At 40.8% G+C, this 25,705-nt stretch overlaps 1 protein-coding gene across 2 annotated transcripts in view; it reads right to left on the minus strand.

The window, feature by feature from the left end:
- The window catches only part of LOC1279129 (neural-cadherin), a 273,365-nt gene that overhangs the window by 185,394 nt on the left and 62,266 nt on the right, over positions 1-25,705 (minus strand). For both annotated transcript variants that reach the window (XM_061656692.1, XM_061656693.1), the window contains exon 3: positions 290-356. The gene's annotated coding sequence lies outside the window, so the exon portion shown is untranslated. The remainder of the gene's footprint in view (positions 1-289; positions 357-25,705) is intronic.

Here is a 25,705-nt window from a genome sequence, read left to right on the forward strand (position 1 = left end):
CGGCGATACAAAAAACTGATTTATAAATCGAATTCATTGGTATCGGATTTCTTGATGAATGTGATGCTGATTGCTACGTTACGTTGAGCGTGTTGGTGCGAAATCGGCACCGGGATCAAATGGTTGAGACGATAAACGTATGGGACGATTATCGTTAGTAGATTATGGTTTTCTGTGCTGCATGTTCCTTTATTTGTTTATTCTTTTGATGATTTATGTATTCAGCATGTTTTGTTGAATTGTGTCGAAATATTACAAAAATATTCTACATTTGTTAAATGTGTATTACCTTTAATTTTGCATCACTAGATTTTTTGTCGTTTTTCAACCGTCAATTAGAAATTTATGATGACGATCTGTAAGAGAAAAAACATAAAGAACATGAAATTATGAACTTAGTCATTCATTTGAATGTTTATATGGCACATATTAATTAATTTAAAAGCATATCTTTTAAATAAGGTCTCGAATCAACATTCCGAGCTGTACACATTTCTAAATGTTATTGCAGGGTTTACCTAGCCAATCCGGCATCGTCAAAGCGTTGTTGGTCGCCGTAAATAGTCTTTCGAGTGACGTAAACTTTCAATTGAGCACTGTCATTTCTATTCGGGCCTTATGAAGAATGAAAATGACTTTCATTGAAGGTTTTAAATCGATAGCTCCGGTGTGTTTGATCCATTATGTTGTTTAAAAATAGGTAGTTTGCATGTTGTTTAAATAAGTATGTATTAATTTTAAAATATTCACATAAGTTAATTACCAAAAAAATTATATTATTTAAACAATATAAAACCATATTGCAATGGATGGGCTTGAATTAAAGATTTGGAATAAGATTTTTTTGTATATTAACTTAAAAATAGTTCATTTTTAACAGATTAGATAAACCACAAGCAAGAAAGCTTTTTTAAGGCTCCAAAACAAGATTTTTAAGGCTCCAAAAATCCAGAGTAAACCGCATTAATTGGTGACTATGCCCGATTCATACTTCACTAGGCCCGAATAGTAATGACAGTGCCCAATTAAGGGCTTACGTATTCGGGTGACGTATTTAAGGCGACCTATAACGTTTTGAAAATGCCGCGTTGGCCAGCTAAACCCTGTAATGTAAGTATTCTTTTTGTAAATACAGTTGGATCCGACGGAAAAAAACGATATTATATAAAGAGGAGCTCCGAATACGGGAGGCTTGTTCTTCAGATCGCTAATAAACAACATCCTAAAAATTTGTAAATAGACAAAAAAAAGTAATTTAAACGTTCTTCCTTATTTGGTTCAGCTGTATCTCTCCAGTCGTGCAAGTCAACGGTACGTTTTGGGATTTGCTCCCCGTAAATACAGTAAATTACATTATATGATTGTGTTATGCTAATCAATAAAATTGGTTTAAAATGTTTAGTCAAATTTATAAGCTCTTCTTCCTCTAATTCGGCCCCACAACAGTGTTCGGTCAAGGCCTATCTGTGCTAATAGTGGGCTTGGCTTTCAGTGACTTATTGATTTACATATAGCAGGATAGTCAGTCCTACGTATGGCGGCATAGTTCATTCGGGACTTGAACCCATGACGGACAGAAACCTTATAACAGCATGATAGGAAGAGACAACATTAGCGTTGGGATTTTGTTAAGGAGAAAAAAAGGGAGAAAAGATTTGTAAAAAACGATAAAACGGCCTCGAAAGACAAAGTCGAGCGTTATTGTAAACGAACCGGCAGAATAAAGAGAATATTTTTTTGACAACGGCTAAACGGCAACCACAAACAAAAAACCTTTAACGTGTTCGGCAATAAATTATTTTCCGCTTTGTTTTCTCTCATAGGTTGAAGTCAATGAACATTCATTGTAAACGAAAATAAATAAATACATCAAATATTTTGGCAGAAGTATTGATGTTGGGGAAAGTGGGGCAAAATGGGCATGTTAAGCAGTTTACTGAATATTCCTTTGAATATGTCACAATATGTAAAATGGGCATAGCCCTGGGACAAAATGGGCATATATAAACAAACTGTGAAACGTCAAAACACTGGGGCAAAATGGGCCACAACAACTGCGCTTAGGTTATGGTCTATGCTTTTGCGCACGTTTCGTGAATTGTATTTTCGTTCTATCTTTTGTATTTAAAGCCCTTAAATTCTTCCAAAAATATGTTATCAAAATTAAAACAGTTTTTACACGTTTAAATCTACAAAATCGAATCTTTTGAAGCTGTGTCTGTTATCATTATTAAGGCGAAAAATACAACACCATAGCCTCACCAAGCGCCGTAAGTCAAAATCATCTGCCCATTTTGACAAAAGCGTAACTGCCCATTTTGCCCCACGTTCTTCTTCTTTAGCTCAACAACCGTTATCGGTCAAGGCCTGCCTGTACCACTTGTGGGGTTGGCTTTCTGTGACTTATGGATTACCCCCCATAGCAGAATAGTCAGTCCTATTTGGGGCTTGGGTCCTATTTGGGGCGGCACGGTCTATTTGGGGCTTGAACCCATGGCGAAAATGTTGTTAAGTATTTTTTGTTAGATAAGTAAAAATACGCATTCAATCGCCTTGATTTCTTCAGACAAATTGTATAGAATTATCATATCTTTAAAAATATATCATGTAAAACTTTAACGCATCTATGTGACAGCTTATTTTCGAAGTGGCAAAAATTACATCAATTTGCTACTAAACCTTATTTTGCATTTTTCTTGGTTATTTGTTATGCAATGGTTATGAAACTTACATGGTGTTAATAGAACACTCTAATGAATACATTTTGAGCATTATAAAGTATCTTTGTAGTCAAATAATGCTTAAATTGAAGTTGCCCATTTTGCCCCACATGCCCATTTTTCCCCGCTGTCCCCTTTATATACTCTAGTGTGTTAAAATTAAAACCTTAATTCTAAGGTTGGACTACCCAGCAATGTGGCAAAGCTGATGAAGATACTTTGAAATGAATTCCTGGAATTTTGTGATTGTTTAGTTTTTTTTTATGGTTCTAAAATTGGCGTGCACTTTTGGTCTAGCCATTTTTCTTTCCTACGACCCCGAGTTTAACCGGAATCATGCGAAATCCCAACAAACAAACATCCCGTCCGGGGCAATTCTTGGCACAATTCATCTTCTGACTCGGCACTAATTGATTCCGCATTGAATGTCTAATGAAATTCCCTTCAAAGCAAAGGATGCAGTCTTGTGAACTTTCCCTTCACGAACGAGTAGGTACTGCTGCATTCCGCCAAAGCGATATGAAAGCAATCACTAACGACGTACTGCTTCACCAAGGAAGCGAACATCTTACGGAAATGCTTTCTGGTGCCCGTGTCCGCATCCGCTCATCCGGTGGCCATGTTCCCCGTGCTGTGAATTACTCGTTCTCGTGCTTCATTAGCAAGATAAGGATGTTTGTGTTGCAGTTGGAAAAACATGATTGAGCTCTCTTTTTTTTCGTCGCTTTCGCCGCTGTTGCCCCAAAAGAGCAAATATTACAGCGCGATCCTTTTACCGAGGGCGAGCGGACGGAGTTGGCGAATAGCAAGAGTACAACTGCTGTAAACAGAAAACACTGCAAAATACAGTTATTCAGGTCAATTTAGTAAATTCAATTTTACTTTGCACCTTTCGACACTCGAATCCGGCACCTGCGAAACGTTCTGTGCACAACGCAAGGTTGAGCTGCCGGCGGGTACGGCATGGACGACGGATTTTCCCTACAACTAACAAAGGCGTAAGGCCTGCACGCTCGCCCACCCATCATCATCAACTGAAAGCTAGAACGTGTTATTCCGTGTTTCGCGAGGTTCTACGCTTGCCGGAAATGGTCCAAGAAACGATTGCGAAAGGGAATGGGATAGCAATGGGCCAGGCCAAAGGGAAGACAACATCGTCGCCTAGCTGTGTCTGTGTCTTCCTCCCTGTTGGGTAGTTGGTTTCAGTGCAAAGTTTTTCCCTTGGACAGGCGTAGCTATACTTCTGGCTTTACTCCATTCAACCTGTCGTTACACACGTGAAAGGCATATTCCCACGGTTCCCTCAGGGTCCGTAACCAAGGGTGTGGAAAATCAACGCCAATCGCCCGTTGTTGCATTACAGCGCTTTTAGAAAAGCCGTTTTGTATGGCTTTGTCTGAAAATTTCCTTTCTTTTTTCATAGCACTATATGGCTCAGCAGCAAGCCAATCTGAAAAAAAAACATTCGGCTCAGCTAACGGATGTATTGGGTTGCACCGTATTTCTTTCTCTTGGTTTCGTGACAGTTCACCCTGTCCTTGGCAACAATCGTTCGCCCAAACCAGCGACATTGTTAAACAGAAGACCACGGAATACACAGTTTGTGTTTTTCCTTCCATCGTTTTCTTCCGAAGCTATCCGGAGTAACTAGACAACTAAAAAGTGCAACCGCTACTGTTCCGCCCCGACAAAACGACCCTCGAACGGCCACACCAAAGTGGACCGAAAGCCACTGACTACCGACAGCTACAAACTAACCTCGGGCGCTCCATTTTACGAGCTGCAACTTTTTTATTGGCACTATTCTTGGCGGTGAGAAAATTACATTGCCCAGCTTCCCGACGCTTCGCGGTTTCGGATTTCAGACCTCGTTTCCGCTAGTTGCGTCCCACACCGATCCACGCTTGTCCATAAGTCCCTCGGGGAGGGTTTGCTTTTCAAGTCACACGACTTTGGTGTCAGAGATTCTTTTTTATCACCTTCACCCACCTACCAGAAGCAACTTCACCCACCGTACTGATTATGCTGGGCATGGCCGGCACAATATCCGGCCTTCCGGGGTGGGACTGTTTACCCTGGAGCACCTACCGGAGAAACAGGAAACCAACTACAACGGGGCGCCGGACAAGTGCATCGAAATTGAACTACGATTTAAGCATCATTTAGCTGTGGGTTTTTGCTGTAAAATTGATTGGTTCCCGTGCAGACATAAACACACAAGCACATACACAAGAGACGCAGTGCTTTTAGCTGTAATTGGAAATTCCACTTTATTTAACACGGGGCCGTTGTTGCTGAATTGTACGGTGAGGGTGGGATTGAAACCGCCCAGCGATGGTGTTGAGGGAAGGACAAAGAAACCGTGAGAGTGAGGTGGGTGGTTTTTGTTGATTGGTGATTCGAATCGAATTGAATCGAATAAACAATATTGCAAGGAATTGAATTTCCGTTGAATGGAAAAGGAAGCTTAGCGTACTGGCTATTGGTATACGTTTGATTTACTAGCATTTTGGCGTATTACGAGTAGCTCCGGAATCTAATCAAAATTGATGAGTATTGTTTTGGAAGCAATGCGATTGCTAACAATGTAGTTAGTTTGTTGTGAATTCAAAGGAACCGTTAAAGGTGATGTACTTTTCGACGGTTTATATGGCTAAAAACGTAATAATTTCTATATTGTTGCATCCTGTAAAATTATTCACTGACGTAAGACTTTAATGTCAATAAGAGCAATATGAAAATTTAAATGATAAGAGTTTTTTAGCATTCTGAAAATGTATATGAAATGTATATAAATTTAAAGGTGAATTAATTTATATATTAGCTTTTTAAAATTTCATTACATTATGACTACAATTAGATAATCGCACTTGAATTTAAATGTATGTAAGAAAGAGAGGATGGAGGGCGACGAATACTTGAACACTGGAGAACATTACTGGACACAACCGTGTTATGTATTTGTCACGTAACGCAACAGCCTGTCAGAAATGTGATCTAGCATTTAAAAAAGTTTTTGAAGCTTTTATATTTGTTAAAAAAGAATAATCATTGTACTTAATATATTTCCTTAAATATTGCTGTTTACATTAAATATATATGAAGCTAGTATCTGAACTAATCCTTTTCAAGGCTTCTTCCATATTTTATCCATTTTAATTCAAACAGATTAGATTTCAAACAGTAAACCTCTTCACTCAAGTGCCTTGATAATGCAGTCGAGCCTTTAGGCTATAAAGCGCATTGTTCCTAACACTTAACCCACAACAGCAAACTAAGAGTGTTGTTTATTTCCTGGAAAGCTGTTTAGCACCTTCCATTCCAGTGTCAGAAATAAGTACTTGCTTCAATGGCGCACTATTCAACGAATCCAGTGCGAAAAACCAATTTGGGTGCCGTGTTGTAGTATCGTTGCTAGTATGCTTTATAATCGCAGGGAGATTAAGCCATTACCGCTCTTAAACGTGCCCGGATCAAACTTTGCGAGCTTTCAGCGCTACCTCTTACCCTCCCTGTGAAATAGTACCCCACCCTTGTGTTGGAAAGTTACACTAGCTGCTATAACAGTTGAAGAGTATCCGAATGCATGCATTCGTGGATGATTGTAGACCCTCATTTAATCCTGTTATTTTTCCAAGATGGGTGAGATAATTTGACACCAATACGATCGTACTTCTAGCGACCACACACATACGCCAAGTGTGAGTACAATATTGATGCTCCCCACCGACACCCGTCGATGCCCAATAAGCCCGGGTACGGGGTCATTAAGGGCAAATGGTTTTGGATTGGCAGTTCAAAGAGAAACCCCACACGCTCGTTACACGCACTCATCCCAAGCGCTTTGATCAGCGTGGCAAGCGTAGTGCTTCGCGATTCACTGCAAGCTATGCACTTCATTCTCAACTGGAGTGACTCATTGTGCTGAGATTAATTGGAAAGTATAGCAACTATTTTTTAATTGCAAATCTGCTCACTGATTTCATCACCTAATACGATGGCGACATCATCCGCAGTTGAAGCAACGCACCAGTCGATGAGCGAACACCATCCGGAATGAAGGCGAATGTCCTAGTCCCGGAACAACTGGCTTTGCTGTACTTTTACTTCAATACTCGCGCTAGAGTTTCCCTTCCACCCGGTGCTCATACGTTATCTTGTGCGTCGGCGGCGACGGTACTACAAACATTTGCAGGAAGTTGAATATGCGGCAGCGTACCGCATACCTGAGACCAACATCCATCTTCTTTGCTAGAGGCGGGACGACCCTTGCGGCGCATAAATTATGAACCGTTCGTTAATGGTGTGCCGGGTAAACAAATTTATAAATTATCAGATTGATTACGCGCCGTGCGTGCGCTTACGCCGTCGCGGATCGTGTCCTTTACGGTTGGCGGTGACAACCATCCCCACGGTGCCTGGCATCATGCATCTCCAAGGCTCCATTAAAGGTTGCCGATGGGGAAGCGGAGAGGTTCATACCGTGCCTTGGATCGAATTATGATTGCGAGCGGTGGCAGGAATTTATGCCTGCCGTTGTATCCGTTTCCGTTTGCTGATTGCCCGCAATGAGACACAATTTAGTCGCTATCGTGCTCGTCCGTCCTGTTCCCCTCATATTGCGGTGGTTGTGATGCTCACCCGGCACACTATATCTCTTCCATCTTTCGGCGCAGCGTTCGGTTCGGTTGCTGAGTAGCATCGCACACACCATCGCACATCCGGAGCGCGCGCGTTTGTTTGCCGAGGTGTTGGTGCCGAGTGTGGCTGTGTTGCGAGTCACTGTTGTCAGCTTTGTCAACTAACGTTCGTCGCCATGCACCCAAACCATTCCATACCCCTACCCGCTGCTAGTACGACACCGCCAACACACATTAATGGATGTGTGATAAGGTGAAAACTGAAAACCGGGCTTCTGTTGGGCAGCAGCAGCGGCGAGTTGTGGGCTGCGTGCACGGGTGTCGTATTAGGTTTCCCCAAGCCCGAAAGCGAACAGGACAAGCGTGAAATTTACATGGCCGGCAGTGTGCAAACACCTGCAAATGTGATCTTCACCTCAGTGTGCCACCGATAGCAAGTGGACGACTGGAACGAGCTTCCTCTGCACGGTAAATGACTTATCTAATTGTAACTGTGGTCGACGGTAGGGAGGAATTGTGTGTAAACAATTGTACTGTATATGTAGCACGATTGCAAAACTGTCTGCAGTAAGGAGATTCAATTTCAGATGATTTGCTGTACCTGCTTAATACGATTTATTGAAATATGTTTCTATTGGTTGGTTGGTATTCGTTACGTACGTTTTCAACATTATGGGTGTAACTTAAAATTGGCTACCGCATTTTTGTTATTGAAATGCTTGTTTTTTACATCTGAAGATTTAAATAGTTGAATTTATGCTCAAATACCTACATTACATAGTGCCAGTGAGTGATCGACCCAACTCGGCTGACCATTTCTTTTGTAATGTGTTTTAATGAATGTGTTACAATGGTGTGGTTTGGCTTTCCAAAGTGTGTTACAATGTGTTTATAGCTGATAGTGTGTATTACAATATGTTCTGTATAGCAGATATGCTACACTTTCATAGTTTGCAATTATTGTTTATTGCACTCCTTGCAAGCGTGCCACTAGACATATCGAGACAACTTCACGCCGTGAAGCGTGAAATAATAGTAAGAATCAACATGGCTAAAACTTTTCACGACTAAATGTATGTACCCAGCTGCCATCCTGTTTGGTGCGATAACATTCGATGAAATGCCAAAACTTTCGGGCACCCACACGTAAAAATGTTTGCAGTGAAACTGAGTGTGTTTTGTATCGACCTATCATCGAATATCATCGAAAGTCATCGGCGCGACGCTATTTGGCAAGATGTCTAGTTCTCCGATAATGTAAGAAAAGTCAGTTATTTTTAAAAAGATTTCTTTCAAAGCAAAAATATCGCTCACGGCTACAAGTGAGTGTAATGCATGCATTATTAGTACGTTGAACAGGTAAGCATAAAATTGTTAGCATTAAAATTACTGATTGCTTATCATAATCTATGGTAGTATGTGTCCTATTATTAAGGCAGAATGATTTTTTAAATTCAGTTTTAGTAACTAGTAAAGAGTAATTTCTTCTTCTTCTTCTTTTGGCACAACAATCGTTTTCGGTCAAGGCCTGCCTGTACCACTAAAGCATTTGGATTTCAGTGACTTATTGAACGGTCTATTTGCAGCTTGAACCCATGACGAGCATGTTTTGGTACGCCGTAAATGGTGAATGACCGAATAGCTCAAGTTGATGGACTGGGTAATATAAAATTTTAATTTCAAGGTTATGTAAATATACATTTTGTGTGATGTTTATATCTAAATTGGTTATGATGCTCAAGTTTTTGACACATTTTGCTATAAAGCTATGAAACAACTTATTTTGTTGAAAAAATCACCATATTTATTGGCTACCAAACCAAAATATTTACAGTAACCCATTCTACAACAACAGTAATCAATTTCCTACTGCGTCAAAATGGACATCATAGGTAAATAATTGTCAGCTACGCGATAAAGAGGTCCACTCGCAATAGGTGATTAAATTTAGCAACATTTTCTCACCCGTGAGTGGCACTGATTGACGCTAATGGTTTCCACCATCCCATCATCAACTATCGAAAAATGCAATCTTGCTGACAGGTACGACTGGCTTAGCTGGAGGGTAAACACCCTTTACTCCTCTCAAATTATTCTACCCTTGCTCTGCTAATCGAACATACCCAGTTCGCTAATATGATTAGGTGGACTGATTTGTGCCATTCGAGTTCACTTGTAGCGATTATGCTAACGAGGTAATTAATCAGCGCAAAATCGGTGCTGGCAGTACAGCATATTGCAAATCTTTGCGCACCGAACCAGCACTTGACTTGATCTGAATTGTTTAACTGATTAGAGGAGTGACTTCGTGGACCGGCATACACTCATAAGCGATTCGTACGTTTTGATTAATTAATCTCGTGTACAACAGGCTTTAAGTATATTAAACTTCATTTAAAACTTCATCTCTTCGTCGTAGTTGATGAAACAAGGTTTACCACTGTGAGTGCCTGATGTATTAATTGAGAACATTTAAGTAAAGCGTGATATTTCAGGTGAACGTCATACTATGATGACATCTAAACCAAATATCAAATGTAAAAAATAAAGCGTTAAGATCCAATGCCTCGATCCTTAACATGCTTTGCAACCCTTAACAGCAAGCAGTTTTCCGTTCAAACGATGCTCATCATTGCGGCACAGCACGGTCATCGTTTTTAGTAATGAGCAAACAGAGAATATCAATATGCATATTCGAGTATGTTGGTGGATGCTAGCGTCAGTACTGCCTTTCCTACCACTGGAGCCAAGGAGGTGAGCGTCATCTGCCATTTCCTACAGCCGACCAAGAGCACCCAGTGTGAAGTGAGCAATAAATAATTTATGAGTCGGAAAATGGAGTCGCGTCTTGTCGCGTGATTAACTGATACCGCGGATACAACGAGCATTACAAAGCACGCAGCATTCATCGCCACAACCACACGGCATCGATTTAGCCCGAGCTCGAAATCTGTAACCGTGCCTTATCCCACCGCAAACGTTGTGCAAACGCCGTGCAAACATGCTGTTTTGCTCCTATCCACGTTTCTCATGAACCGCTCGCGGGGAAGTACCGAAGCGATCCGAAAAGGATCAGTGAAACCAGATTACTACCGCAGCAATAAATAATAACAATCAAATATTTATCACTCGAGCACACGAACAAAGTGTGCTTGTCACCGTCGGCTATGTTGTGATTCCTCTCCGAATTCTGTGTTTATGTCTCCAAAGCAACTTTCACCGGGTTATATCCGAATTTTAGGTTTTCCAGCGCATTCTTCTGCAGATTCCTGCGCGGCCCAGCGAAAAGTATGGTCCAAACACGCCGTTGCCGAAGGAAGGCAGCATACAAAATCGTCCCGCAAAGGTCAACAGCGTCTACGGCTTCCCTCCCCAGAGAGAAGGATAGGCTCAACAACGGCACACAACCGGCACACACTCTCAATGATAGCGAAACGCACCGTTGAAACTTTGCTGTATTTCAATCCCATGTGACAGCGTTAATTAAGGAGTGAATTATTTATTGGACACCGACACGGCAAGAGCATGCTGGTTGAGATGGATTTTGAATTGAATAAGATTAGCGTGTAATATGTTGCCGATGGTATGGTGGTGTGTTCCTTTCGTAATGGAAAGAACACACCTTCTACTTCTCCTCCTCTCAAACAGGCTGTCAGCCTGTTGATGAGTAAGCCGGTACGTAAAAAAAAATATGGCGACTGATGAATAATTTAACGTTCTGGGATCATTTGACGTTTAGTGGGAATTGTTTTTCAAGAGTACCGTGTTTCAAGGCCGTCTGGGAGATGAAACTCGGATTCCGGGCTTCTCTAGGGACAGGAATCTGATATTTATCGCGTATTTGAGATGAAAATTGTTATTATTTTACGAGCCTTACAATACCAAAACGTTCAACAATCTCTTTATTATCCCTTTTTAATCAGCTTAGTCGGGAGTAGTAAAAATGAGGAACATATTGTCTGATCACCGCATGAATAATTAACAAAGAATTGCTTTTTCCTTATCTCTCTGGTATCAAAAAGCTCAATCATCATCTTTCATGTTCAAGTGGACCACAAATTGCCATAAATTCGCTTCTCAGCTCGATTAAACGCTGTCATCCTTATCGATCGATGATCAACAGATTTGTTCACATGATTGCACCTTTACTGGGCGCACTGATGATGAGGAACCGGGGTAAGGAATGGGAATCATTGAGCCAATATTCAGAGAACCATTGCTGTTTTTTTGATATCCTTTTGCTCTTTAAATAAAAGGATTACAGCATCGATGTACGGGTCGAAGGGGGAGAAAATCCGTTTGTTAAAATTTCAAAAGCTTCCCGGCCTCGATTCCTTCCGTCCGTGCGCCTAGACTTGCTGGACCAAAACGCACGACGAATGCTCCCAACGTGAAAGCTAAAGTTATGTCGCTCATACCCCTTCGGTTCCTGATAGCCTTAACATCCCATTCCATCCTCTTCGGTTTGTTTGGTTTGTATCCCTTTTGATCCCTTAATGTTTGTCTCTTCTCTGGTGGGATTTTTTTTTCTCATTCTCTGTACCTACGTTCCATTATGCACTGAAAGGCTGTCCGAACGGGGTTTGCAAGGAATATCCGAAAGATTCGACATGGGCGATAAGACCGGAGTTTTTTCTTTTTTGGGACATAAACAAGGCTTGTTTTCGGTTACACAGAGCAGGGTTTAGACCGTTTGGAGCACTCGCAGAGCAGTCGGGAGAATAATTTTGACAGAAAAATCAATACAAAGGGATCATCCTCATCACCATCGGTATCATCATTGGGGTGGGTCTTTAATATATCGCCATTTCCTGGCCATAAGCCCCACCCTATCACCATAATGATCATTCCCATTCTCCCTTTAGGGTTTTGTCAGTTCTCCCTAAGCATTACCATTTTGTATCACACTCCATTTTGAAGCACTTTGATAATAAGCACCTGCTTGAGAAAAAAACAAACTCATTCCCCGTAAAGGTATCCCAGAAACACGGCAATTGCTCGAACGAAAGTAAACAAAAAATCTCCATACGATTAAAAGTCATTCAAAAGGTCAAACACTATGTCCACCCAAAGTATGAAGCAATTCAATTCGGTTGCATAAGCAAACGGCTAAAATCAAGTGTGTTCATTTATCCATAACTGGTGTGCAGAGGCTAACCAAACAAAAAAAAACAGGTGCCAACCTCGACCCAATTCATCCCACGGGGTGGGGTGATAACGGGTGGAGAAGGAGAAAAATTAATTTCCACCACCGTCTGTGCCGCCACGTTTCATAACGACGCCTGTATTAAAAGTGATTTTTTCTGGCTTTGGAAGCTTTTTGCTTCCTCCACGGCAGCTTGGCTTCAGATTGGCGCGTAAGTCGGTGGCCTATACCAGTGGTGTGAATTAAAATGGCATTCAAAACCCACGCTAATGGCTTGGAATGGCAGCATCCCGTGGCGAAGGGGGAGTGAATGTCAGCCACTGGGGGCGGTTTCAGCTGGCAACCACTTTTCTTTTGATCGTAGCACTGGGAGTTTCGGGCGCTGTGCTGTCACGCACAGAATGATGTCATTTTGGGAAGGGGTGAATTTATGCCGCTAACATGTTTCGATGTGTGTGTGTGTGTGTGTGTGTGTGTGTGTGTGTGTGTGTTTGTGTGTTTGTGTTGGTGCTAGGTTTGGTTTAAATATAGAACCTCGAGATCCAAAGGGCACTCTGCCGATGCTACTTGTGGGTTGAGGAATGTATTCTCGCTGCTAAGGACTCGCGAAAAAAACACATTACCTAAAGGCAATCAGGAAAGATGTTTTGTTCTCTCTTTCCCTCTTGTGTGAAGAGAGACAGTTCACAGTAATTCTTTTGTTGACTTTCGTTGGAATTGTTATATGTGTGTTGGTTAAACATTTGTATGAGTCTTCCCTGTTCCGAGACACCGAATCAACACGCCGACAAAGCGTTCTTACATTTCCCCTTTTCTTCCCCCACTTTTAACCTCTCACAATCAATGCTCACCATCGAGCCAACCCGATACCAATGGTGGCAGTGAATGGTGGTTCAGGAATCCGTTTTGGAAAATACCTTCAATTGTGCGGAAACAGATTTTCCGCTTGTGGATTCATTCGGCAAGAAGGCGTCGAACTGAATCGGGACGTCGATTTGCTAGGCGTGTGCTGTTTGTCGATCGGAGGTTGTTCCCTCCTTTCCATATACGTGACTGGTACGACGAAAAGGCAAAACGTGCATAACGACCTGGACTTGGGCGATGGAAATCCACCCGCTTGCCTGACTAGTTGTGTCGGGCCTTCCCTTAAGCTAAACGTGCCATTATCATATAATTTTATCGCTTCAACAGATGAAATTATTTCACGACTCTCGACCGGGGATATGCGGGACGACGGGGGGTCGACGGGACGTGAAATGGTGGCGTACGGTGTGTGGGCGGTCATGGGACACGATAAAGCTAAACCGCATCATCACAGCACTGCACGTACACTGCGTTCAGGCTCGGGTTATTGTCGGTGCTGGGGGTAAACCCGGAATATACACCGACCCCACCGACCTACCCCTAGAAGTGATCCAATATTGTCCGGGTTTATTCGATTACGATTCTTTGTGCTTCTTTTTTCCCTCGTAGAATGGTCCCTTGCCTTACCACTGCTGCCGTGCTTTACCAACGAAGGAATTTGTGGAACACAATTGCACGCTTCACGTCTAATAAGTGTGTATGGCTGTGTGTCGGTGCATAAAAAGAATAAAAAGGGGCTTCTCTACTACCGACGGTTTTCTTCTTTGATGATCACTTTAATGGCACCAAACCTCCACACGAGCGGAAACATACCTATGAATGAACTTTTAGCACACTTACTTACCACCAACCCCAGCGCAACGACGACGGACACACCGACCTTAGACGATGAACAAAATAAAGTTCAATGAATGGAAGGGAAAAGAAACAAACCCCCAGCAAACGCTCACCGCCCAGTCCGGAAACAAAATCAATTTGAGTAAACCGTAACGGTAGCGCAGCAACAAGGATTTACCTTGTTCTTTGGCCCCAACCAAGTGTCCATTTTGCGGACTGGGTCTTTATTTACCGGACCCAGCTCGGTATTATTGTCCCATTTCGTGACCATTCGAGCTTTTCTTTTTCTTCTTACGAATATATCTTTGCCTTCGTAGAATGGCTCTCTTTTCTCGGAGCAACTGGACTCTGACACGTAGAAGATTGTTGTTTATGTTTCAGAAACAACACAAAAACCTACCTACCTACAAAGTGACTAAACAAACTACAAACAAGTTGAGCAGAGCAAGCACACGGGGGGAAGAGATGTCCCAGAAGGAGAAAAAAGAACAAAACTTGGCTCGCTTTACCGAGCGACATTCACTAAGAAAACTCATTTTTAAATACAATTCTCCTGATGGTTGGGAAAATCTTTCAGGCAAAGACTCTCACGGGTCACGTGGCAGTACAGTACTAACGGGCGCAGCCCTAATCGTTCGAAATACAAACAAAAATACAAAAAGGAGGAAAAAGGGTGAATAAAAAAGGGTCCCAGTTTACTTAACGCTCGGATGGCTAACCAAAGACGAACCGCTCTCGCTTCACTCATTGCTAGCCGGAACCGACACTGAAAGGAAACCCATTGAATGTCTGACATTAGGGGTCGGCCCATGGCTGACGTGAGGAAAAAGGAAATAGACCGATCGGCCTGTCTCAGTGTGCCGAATAACAATTGGCTACATTCTTCAAGGATGGGTTTATTAGCCGGTTTTGATTAATGGAATATTGTGTGCTGCTTTTTGTTATCTTTCCGGTTCAAATTAATCGTTTGTTTTGGGGGTTTTCTGATGATGTTTAAGATTAGATTTGTTTTACAATTTTTTCCGGTTGCTATGAGGCTATGTAGTGATGGCTTCAAATCAACATACGTAATGCTTATTAACTAATTATGCGAAATGTATTTAATGAGTCAACAAGGAGGAGCTAGACAAACCATTATGAAATGGTTCCTAGAAGGGCTTCATTTCATTGATAAGCTAGCTGCAAATTGCGTTTCTATAATGCGAAATATAATACAAATTTATGGTTAATTTGATCTATTACATGACAAAAAATCAGAATTTATTTTTGTCAAGCCTCAATTATTGTTGTACTATTCAGTATATCTCTTTTTGGATCATTCCGATACCGATCGTTTCGAAATTTAGGCTCTCATCGGATTCACACTATTTACGACCGATCGTTGAGTACTCTCTTAACAAACAATTCCGAAACAATTTACTTAATTACGGAATTTAGATTCTCCGGTTCAATCTGAAAAATGGGTAAAACATGTATCAAAAAGCAAATAGATCTATGATCTGTCGTGCTGTTTGTTGATGCCGCCACGAGAAAAGACAACATTTCCACGGGGCGATCAATTAGTGCTCCAGTATTCCGAGAACAAAAGAACACAGAAACTATTGGGTTTGGTTTGATAATTAAATACTATCGCAGTTACTGCAAGTCAGCAGCAGAATATCAATGGTTTTCTTGAACCTGAGAGGTAATATATTTTGAGTAAATATCAAATATCGTAAATACTGACAACAAGACAATGCCTGACTACTCTAATTTCAACACCATCAGACTGTCGTCAAAATACTAATGTTTAGACAGCTCGAAAATGTTATGATGTTAACTTTGACTACAGCCAAATCCAATTAATTCCTGTATGTACGATTGGAGCTCAGGGAGATACAAAAGAAAGGATTCTTACAGAAGAATTTAACACCCTTGAAGTGATGAAACAACATCACTAAAAACGATGTGCCACCTGAGCAGCAAAAGACTATTTATAATGGTGTTGCCAAGAGCTGCTTGAAAGAGTTCACCTGAAGCGTTTAACGACTGTTTGGTGACTAACAGGTGGATAATACAGATTATCTTTAAAGACAAAGGTGAAGTGGTGTGCTTGAACAACTTCACTCTGCTTAGCTTGCAAAAAAAAGAATGTCTTACCGTACCGGTGGTATGCAAAGGCATCTTTTCATTTTTTTTTTTTTTATTTAGAAGTAACTATTGGAAGCCCGGTATTGCTTAAAAAGCCAAATGTTGTATCAGAGAGTACTGACAAGGTTGAACCACTTTACAGTTTAACAACTTTAAATTGTTGAACTCGAACTTGAACAATCTGAACACATCGTCTGCTTGTTGGTCCTATTTAGAGGCTAGTTTGCAAGTAGGTGGAACAAACACACCTCCCTTTCTTTGTGAAAAACCAAAAAACAATTATTTAACTTACTCCCGGTAATGGTAACTTTTTTTCTCATCCTTTCGCTACCAGAAATTGGCTACCTCGGAGGATATTGCTTTTTATCGATTTCGATTGGAACTTGCAGTAGTCGATCTGCTGAGTGTCAGTGACTGGACACGGTTCCGTTCGTACCAGCAAGCAAGACGACAAACTAGACGCTAGCATTTCCAAGCTTTCAATGGCGTCCAAAAAGGCTAGAGGAAGCATATAACGCTTCTACCGCTATCCGTCAGCTCTCTCAAACTTCCAACCCTCTGTGCTTAATTTGTCGCTTCACGTTACATCAACTACTGCTGATCATGCAAGTGCTTCTGCTTTCTTTTACTTCTTGATCTGGGTGTATGTATATTTTGAATTCGTTTTTTCTATGTAGTGCACGCCCTTGTCTACAACAGTACGTATGTTTGTACCATACGCTGGGTTTACTCTCTTTATGATGCTCTTGCAATCTGATTCGATTTCGCTTCATAGAGTGCTGTGAGGATGGAGTGAGCCAAAGAGCAAGGGAAAAAGCAGTGCAAACATACATAAAAAGTAAGTGTGCTTACTGCTCTACCATTTGGAGCTTTCACTTTAATGGTAATAAAAACGAAGAAAAAGGGCACTATGAATGCGAACGTGCACGAATGAGAACATTATTTTACAAACTCTTCATCGAAGCAAGAGAAGTGCAGAAAATGATGTTCGATGTTATTCTATTCCATCTATACTCTTGCCACTGAGGAACGGTTATGATGGAGAAACAATCTGTACTTTTAGATCACCGCATCAAACGAACCGTCTGCAATGACTACATTCGTCATGGTACGAACATCTGTTCTGCTGAACTAATTCCTATTGTGATTTTTGTCAAATATTTGATTAAACGTAGCGATGCATCTTTCATGTTTATTTTGCGTTTGCTACGAAAATTGCGGCTCAGATACAACGCCCTGTTATTATTAAACATTTGTATAAAATTTTGCTTCATATGAAAGATACAGCATTCCCTTTCATTTATAAGATCACACAGGCACACCATAACAACTTCTGTTGCAGTTTTTTTTTTTTTTTTTTACAGCAAGGATTTGATGTCGAAGGGATGTTTACAATCTTCCGTGTTTAGGGATGCTACTTCACACACATACACACAAACACATTTACTGCAGCAAATGGCGGTTACATGCTAATGTGCACATCGCTTACCTCCTCCTTCTCCTTAGTGGGCAATTCATGTCCCAACAGTACGTTGCGTGATACAAAATAGAAAATCTTTATAAATACAACCTTGAGTGTTGCTATGCTTTAAACCTCAAGATGTATGTGTGTGTGTGTTTCTGTGTGCTCAATGTGCGCCGGTTCTGCTAATGTTTACCATGTGTAGCAACGTGAAAAGGAATAAACGAAGCAAAAGTGCTTCTCCAAAACCCCAATACGGCACTCGAGAGAAATTATTACCGGGAAACCCAACAGCATTCCGGTAGCGCACGATATTCCTTCCATTTTAACCATTTCAAAGTCGGATATTCTCGTAACATACACATACGGGCATGAAAACAGAATCAAGTAGTGTGCAGCAGAGTGAAGAAGCGGCTCCGACCGCTGTCGAGGAAATGCAGAAGCTTTTTACTATCCGATTTAAGGATGTTTGGTTGTGTTATGGCGAGAAGTTGTAGCATGAGTATGGTTGTAGCCATGTATGTAGTCTTTTGTTGCTGCATAATTTTAAATTGCAGAGGAGAACTAATTATTTTATGGTTTATATACTCCCGGGACATCGCTCTGACTACGCTTTTCCTTGCAGCATAACTCGCGCATGTAGTTAACGGTGGTAAGTGTTTTCGTTTGGCATGTTGCTGCTGAAACTGGTTGCAAAATATCCAATTTGGTTGTACTATTGCTTCTCCTAGCCCTGCCATATCGTCCACTTGCTCAAAACAAACCAGTAATTGAGAAGTTTTGCAGCATTTGTTGGCCATCAAATAAAATAGTGATTTGCGTCGATGTTCGCTCCGGTGGAAAATTGCATTGGGATTAGTTGGGTAAATAAATTATTCGATCTGTAATGGCTTAATTGCTTCATTTGTAAGCGTTATTACCTAACCATAAATATTCGAAAACAATCCGAACAAATGCCGTGCAGTACTTCACCCCGGTACAATTTGCCTATCGGGGTGGTAGTGGTAGTGTGGTGGTGGTGGATGCGAGACGGTAATCAGTTCATTTTACGGCTAGGTAAATTTGGGTACGATTTTTAACAAGGCTCCCATCGGAGGAAGCGTACGGTTAAATGGGAGTTATTATGTTGTTTAGCTAGTAGCTCAATTAATTCCCAAACAACTGGCCCCGAAGCCCTATGCAAACAATCATCCACATCAAAGGAAACAAGGACTCAGAGGCGCACAGAAGCGAACGCTGCACGTGTTTTCCACGTGAGTATGTGTATCAGAAAGGATTACGAGACCGCTGGGTGAGTTGTGGTGCCCTTAAATTTAACAATGAATTAAATGAGAGAAGAATATTAAAGTAAAAAGAGAGGACTATAGTACGTCGGGCGCAGCAAACAGAACGGCTCAGTGTATAGCTTAACCCGGTTAAAAACAAACAATAATCGTTTAATAACTAACCGCCAACATCTACACAAAACCAAATCCCTTTACACACAACACCAATGGGGACGGGGAGAATTAATGTACAATCATGTCAACTCAAGCGGCCAGCGAAGCGGAGCGTATTTTAATCACGTGTGTTTTCGTTGCCGTGTGCGATAATTATACATAATCCTTGGTGGGCGTGGTAACAATCGTGGTGAATGGTTTCGAAAAGAAAAAAAATACAACTATGAAACATGAAACAAAAATTAAAAATCCACCCTGTTAGAAATTTTACACGAACACATTGTAATGAATTGTTACAGAGATGATCAATCTTAAATAAATTTATAAAAAAAAATTGTTAGTGTTAGTTATTTCACTTAATCATTCATTTGTCAATGAATATACTTCATTAGAAGAAGTGTGATTCAGATTATAAAAAATAAAAACTTGATTTATACAACTTGTTTTAATTGCCACTTTAGTTTGAAATGACAACATCTTTTTTTTATCATGCTGTTTGAACATAATAATAATAATAATAATAATAATAATAATAATAATAATAATAATAATGATAATAATGATAATAATAATAACAATGATAATAATAATAATAATAATAATAATAATAATAATAATAATAATAATAATAATATATTATTTATTAAATGTTAATTACAATAAAATATCTACAGTAAAATAATTTCATGTATTGCTCTACCCTGCATTATCGGGCGCAAAAACGAAAGTGATAAAGTAAACGTACCGAAAAAAAAGGTTAAGCTAACAAAATACATCACACCATGGAACCAATGGAGAGTGTATGATAAATTTGCTAAGCTTTAGGTTTTTGTTGTCGGAGATTTATTCATTTGTTTCATTGTCTCTTTTTCATTTATCTAATTTCCTCTTCGCTTGGTTTTTGTCGGTGCGCAGGGAAAAAACGTGTTTTTGTCATGCCAACACCATTAAGTATCATTTCGGCACGAGGGTTTTTGTTCTCGCTTCGTGAAATCTCACCATCATGGATTTAACAAAGGATTGACCCTCGGTAGAAATTTCGCACGATCTGACCCGAATATCCCGAACCGCTCCATACCGACCACCGCATATAACGGTGGCTTGTAGCACTTTTGTCTACTCTAACGAGTTTATGGGTTTATAGCAAGTGCATTCCCCATGTTGTAGGGGAAGCAGTGGGCAGTTTGCATTGGTTGCTACCGATGCTGCATCAGGAAGCTTCTCATCGGATCGAAAAAACCACAAAACCACGTACTACGAAAAAAACAAACAAACAAGAAAAAAAAATCGCTCTGCTCGAACCAAAATCGATTGGAAAATTTGTGCCCTACCGACGGTCACTCACCATCACAGTATCCACCAAAACCCCCATTCCCGGAGACAACTCCACTGAATTTGCACTGAAATAGCAAGGCACTGGGCGAAAGTGTACCATCGCAGCTTTCCTTCGAGGAAGGCGTTGCTACAGAACAAATCCGCCTTGTTACGCTACGAATGGGGCCACCACAAGTACGAGCGGATCGCCGTTGATCGTAATAGTGCAAAAAAAAACAATAAAACAACTTTTTATGTAACTTCAGGGCTATTAGATTATCGATGTAATTCCATTTTATGACCGGAAATACCGACATTGGTTGACCACAAACCAGGAACTCCGTTACAGTCGGCCAGACACCGGGAACGCTATAGCTACCGACATTCGGCAACTGTCCTACCGTATCCATGAGCTTGCACGGCAGGCCGAAAGTTCCAACTTCCAGAAATAGCCACCAGCAATCCTACTGGTACAAAATGGGCTCCGATTGGTGGCAGATTTAAGTTCGAGCAGTTTGAGCGCCATAAAACAACCAACCCGTCTGAAAAGCGTCAACCGAAATAGCGTAACATTAAAAGCGGTAACGCCACGGTAACCCAAACCCCTTGTAAAATGTTCCCAGGGAAACGAAATTCCAATCCAATATAAAAAAAAAATGAAAATCAGCCTTCACCCAAGGTGGTGGGAAAGCGAAACGGTAGCGGTAACTGTAGGAACTACCATCATCACTTAGCGTTATCCGCAATCAAACGCGATAGTAACAGATCCCTGATAGAGCACCTCGTCCATCTCATTGGTATTCCGATCTTAACCGTGACGAATGGCTTTGCTGATCACTGACTGCGAACATGGACACGAGGCAAGGGCTCCATCAACTCCTGCCAACACTTTTTGTGTGCCTGGGACGATTAACGGCCCTGTCCGAGCTTAGTTAGTTCGATTCCATCCCGACAAAGTGCGCTGGTGTGGAACCTCGAAATGTGCTGCCGGCTTAGTTATTTTCCATCTCTTCCTACTGCCTATTTAAGCTAGTCCGCTGTATTTCAGCTTCTTCTACCAGAGCGCATTCTTTAAGTCCGCTTTCCGCTGGACAAGATTTACGGGCACGGAAAATCTGCGACGCGCAAAAGCTCCGAAGCAATCATGCAAAGCCCGGGAGTAGGACGAGGCCAAAAGTTGAAGACAAATGGCCTCCAGCTTCGGGGTTTGTTTTTTGTTCCCTGGTGCGTTCTTCTGAAACTTTGGACTTCCCGTAGATACAAATCCACGCAGCAAAAAACAGCCAAGAGATACTAATTTACAGTAATTGAATCTTGAAATGTGTCCGCGTACAAGGTGACAAGAGGAGAGGGAGGGATCCGCTGTTTCATGAAGGATGCGAAAGTTGTGTCAGTTGTTGTTGGCGCTCCAATGGTGTGCAGTTGTTTCGTCATGTTTATCGTTTTCGGTACGAACCGCCTGAGAAGGATCAAATGTAAGCAGATACTTTATTAGCGCAGGACACATTGTGTCTTCCTTCCTTTAAAGAGCGGTGAGCTTTTTGTTGTCTTTTGAGGTTGCAGACACGCCATTGCAGACACTTGAGAGGTGTGTTGAGAAGCGTGGTGCAAAATGTAGCACCAGTCGGGAGCGCGCAGCAAGCATAACAAGCATGCAACAAACTCCCTGCTGCTGGGGCATCGGAACGGCACGAAACGCTTTAAGTCCAATTCACAGTACAACCTTAAACATTGTTGCCAAACTGTGCGCAGTGTAGTGAATGTGTGAGTGTATCCTCAGCTGTATCAGTTCACAGTGAAGCGAAGCACGAAGCACATCGAGCCAAAAAAAGAAACAAACAAACCCGTCCACCGTGCTTACGGGTTTAGTGAAATGGCGCATTTGGCGTACCGCCACCATTTTGGGAAATCGAATAATTCAGTTGTTTCAGCAGTAGAAGCAGCAGCATCGGTTCGCCGCAGCCCCAACAGCATCCCTCCCCCCTTCCTGACTTGAACAAAACAATGGATCTGGGTGAGCCGGAAGAGAATTTAAAGACGCTACCATTCCGCCAAAGCCACCATTCCGCACCCCCGAACCGAACAGCTACGTGGGCTACGATTTTTCGCAGCTTAAAAGTTTGCAGAATCGTAAAACAAAAAACTTTTCACACGCGCAAGCATAACTTTAACCGGTGCCAATCGTTCCAATTTTTCGGACGCTGAATTTGTTTCGTGTAGTGTTTTGTCTAGTCGATGGGAAAACCGCTACAACACGCTGTCGTTTATGCGGTGGAAAAATGGTACTGCCACTTCATTCGATAATGCTTCTCACTTAATGGCTTACTCACTTCCCTTTGCAAACGATTTGAACGATGGAAATGGCAGCAATGATGGATAATCAATTCTCAGCGTTTCGGTGAAAAGTGGACACGCTCTACGAAAAATGACTGGCGGGGTCGGTAAGGGAAGAAATATTTACACTTCATTTAAAATTTATTGTAACTTTGAATGCGCTATGTCGTCTTAATTTGGCCCTACCATTCGCACTGCTTACTGTAGATTTTCTGTCAATTTTTTGCAAGCTTGGTGGATAATGGAGTTTGGACGATTGAGTGCTGCCAAAGTAAGTGACTCCAGACGGGCTCACTCTCTGATTTCTTCAGTTCTAAGAATTAGATTCGCTGATAAGCACCCTAGCAGAAAGAGGGGGGGGGGGAGGGGGGTTCTTATTACACAATAGACTAGTTTGTGGGCAGAGGGTGAAAATATTGAGACGCTCCGAATGATGCAATGTGCTCCCACTCTATGACATTCGATCTGAAACGAAATGAGCGTTTTGAGCAAACGGGTTTTCTCTTTCCTTTTCCGTCCATCTACCGATCTTACTCCACTCGATGGAAATTGTTTCTATTATGAGCAAACAAATTTTCCCATACTATTGCTTTCTACCCACTTCCAGGGAAATGGCTTTTGGCTAAAGTATTGATGGGGCTTTTGAGCCTTTTGCTTCAAGCAGGCCACGATTTCACTCTTGTTGGCTTTGTTTATTTTCTCTACAATGTTTTGGTGTGCCCATTCCGCTCCAGCAACTCGTCGTTCGTGCTCGTGCTAAGAGCGCACGTAGAGTGGGAAGCAGCTGGAACGATGGTGACACAAAATTGAATGTCCAAAAATGTCAACAAAAATCAAACACATCTCGGCAGTGAAACCATTTTCTTTTATCGATTACAATCCAACGCATCGAACCACCCAACCAGCTCACCAGCTGGCGAAGAAAGTTGGCTCAACTCTCGAAATGGTGACTTAAGCGGTTGTGGCTGAAATTTTCTCCGACCTCCCTGTGAGCCGTCTATTTTTGCTAGAGATTTTTTCTTTCTTATTTTCTTGGCATTAGGTTAGCACTCTTGGCTTGTGCTGTAGACGAGACATAATGGAAATTAGGTTTAAGTTCGGTTGGAATAAATTGTTTTTCGCTTTCGTCGTCACCAAATGTGAATCAACGATGTTGGCAGCAAACATCCTTGCCAGCCGTGCTGCTTGGACACGGTTACCCGGAAAGATTGAGTTTTGATAGAACAAACGGGGTCGTGACGATGTATTTCATGTAAAATTTTGTCTAGCATTAAATTAGCACTGGACGCGGATATGAAATCGGGAAATTCATTCGTTTGGTTTATATCGAGCAGTTTACAATTGAGGTTGTTTTTGTTAATAATTTGGAAAATTATTTTGTCTGATTTAAGATATTTAAAGTAAGTATGTTTATATAAACAGATCAAATGCAATAGGAATAATCAGTAAAGTAAAGGTATGTCAATTTGTTAAATTATATTATTATTATTATTATTATTATTATTATTATGATTATTGTTATGATTATTATTATTATTATTATTATTATTATTATTATTATTATTATTATTATTATTATTATTATTATTATTATTATTATTATTATTATTATTATTATTATTATTATTATTATTATTATTATTATTATTATTATTATTATTATTATTATTACTATTATTATAATTATTGTTATTATTGTTAATATTATTATTATTATTATTATTATTTATTATTATTATTATTATTAAAAATTTCACGTTGTAGTACAGTTTAATATGACTACTATTTGGAAAACATGTTTATCCTGGGGTAGATTTTCGCAAAAAATATGCAACAGAACAATACCTCAGTATAAATAAATCTATGATTGGCAGAAAGCAAATGTTGGAACTATAAGGATACGGATACAATTTACTAAAGAAACGTCTTTCCATTTCTTGAGAATGTTCCGTTACGTCTGTGTACGGTAAAGCATATTTTGTCAATCATTTCTTTTCCTCGAAAAATAGGGTTCGCAAATCGAACAAAAATAGCAAAATGGTCTCTTCAGTGGTTAATGGTGTAAACCCTTTCTTTGCAGAAGAATTTTATTTTCTTATACATCATATTCATTTTCGATGGCGTGCACCAGACTGAAACGTTACACTGCATGTTTTGGATCGATGTTAAATGCAACGAAGATGAAATATTTGCTTGTAAGAAACTTATTACCTGATAGGGCTCTACTGGGAGGAAACACATAACGTGACGGCGGTATCTTCGAGGTTGTAGAGAGTTTTTTTTCATCTTGGAATACTCTGAACTTCGGACAACGGAAATCAACAGAAAAAAAAATTTTTTTAGTGGGTCAATTGTGAAATGCATGATCTTAACTTATTGAACTGAAAATACTGATGTTTTAATAACGTTGTTTTTATCTATCATTTAATCAATCCTTTCATTTTCCACGCTTGCGATGATGTAAAATATAAAATAAAGTAGTTCAATAACCTATCTCAACCAATCGTTAAATTTTCAACCACACACGTTACACTGGACCATTTCTCTATTACAATAGTCCAACTGGCAATACACTTCAAAAACAACTCGCCAACAGTTGTCGCGTTCGGAAAAAATGTAGCTTACAATCAACCGGAACCAGCTCCGGTGACCCGGGAGGCTGGATTTAACCTGTCAGGCCATATAAATTACCTAAGCCTTGGGTACATCGAAGCGGTTCGCACGCAGATGTGACATAATTTAATGAACGTGACAATTACCGTTTTCACTCGTGTGAGCAACCCGGGAACCTTGTTCGCCCGGCTGCGCAAGGAGTACGA

The sequence above is a fragment of the Anopheles gambiae genome, chromosome 3 (assembly GCF_943734735.2).
Source record: "Anopheles gambiae chromosome 3, idAnoGambNW_F1_1, whole genome shotgun sequence".
NCBI lineage: Eukaryota > Metazoa > Arthropoda > Insecta > Diptera > Culicidae > Anopheles > Anopheles gambiae.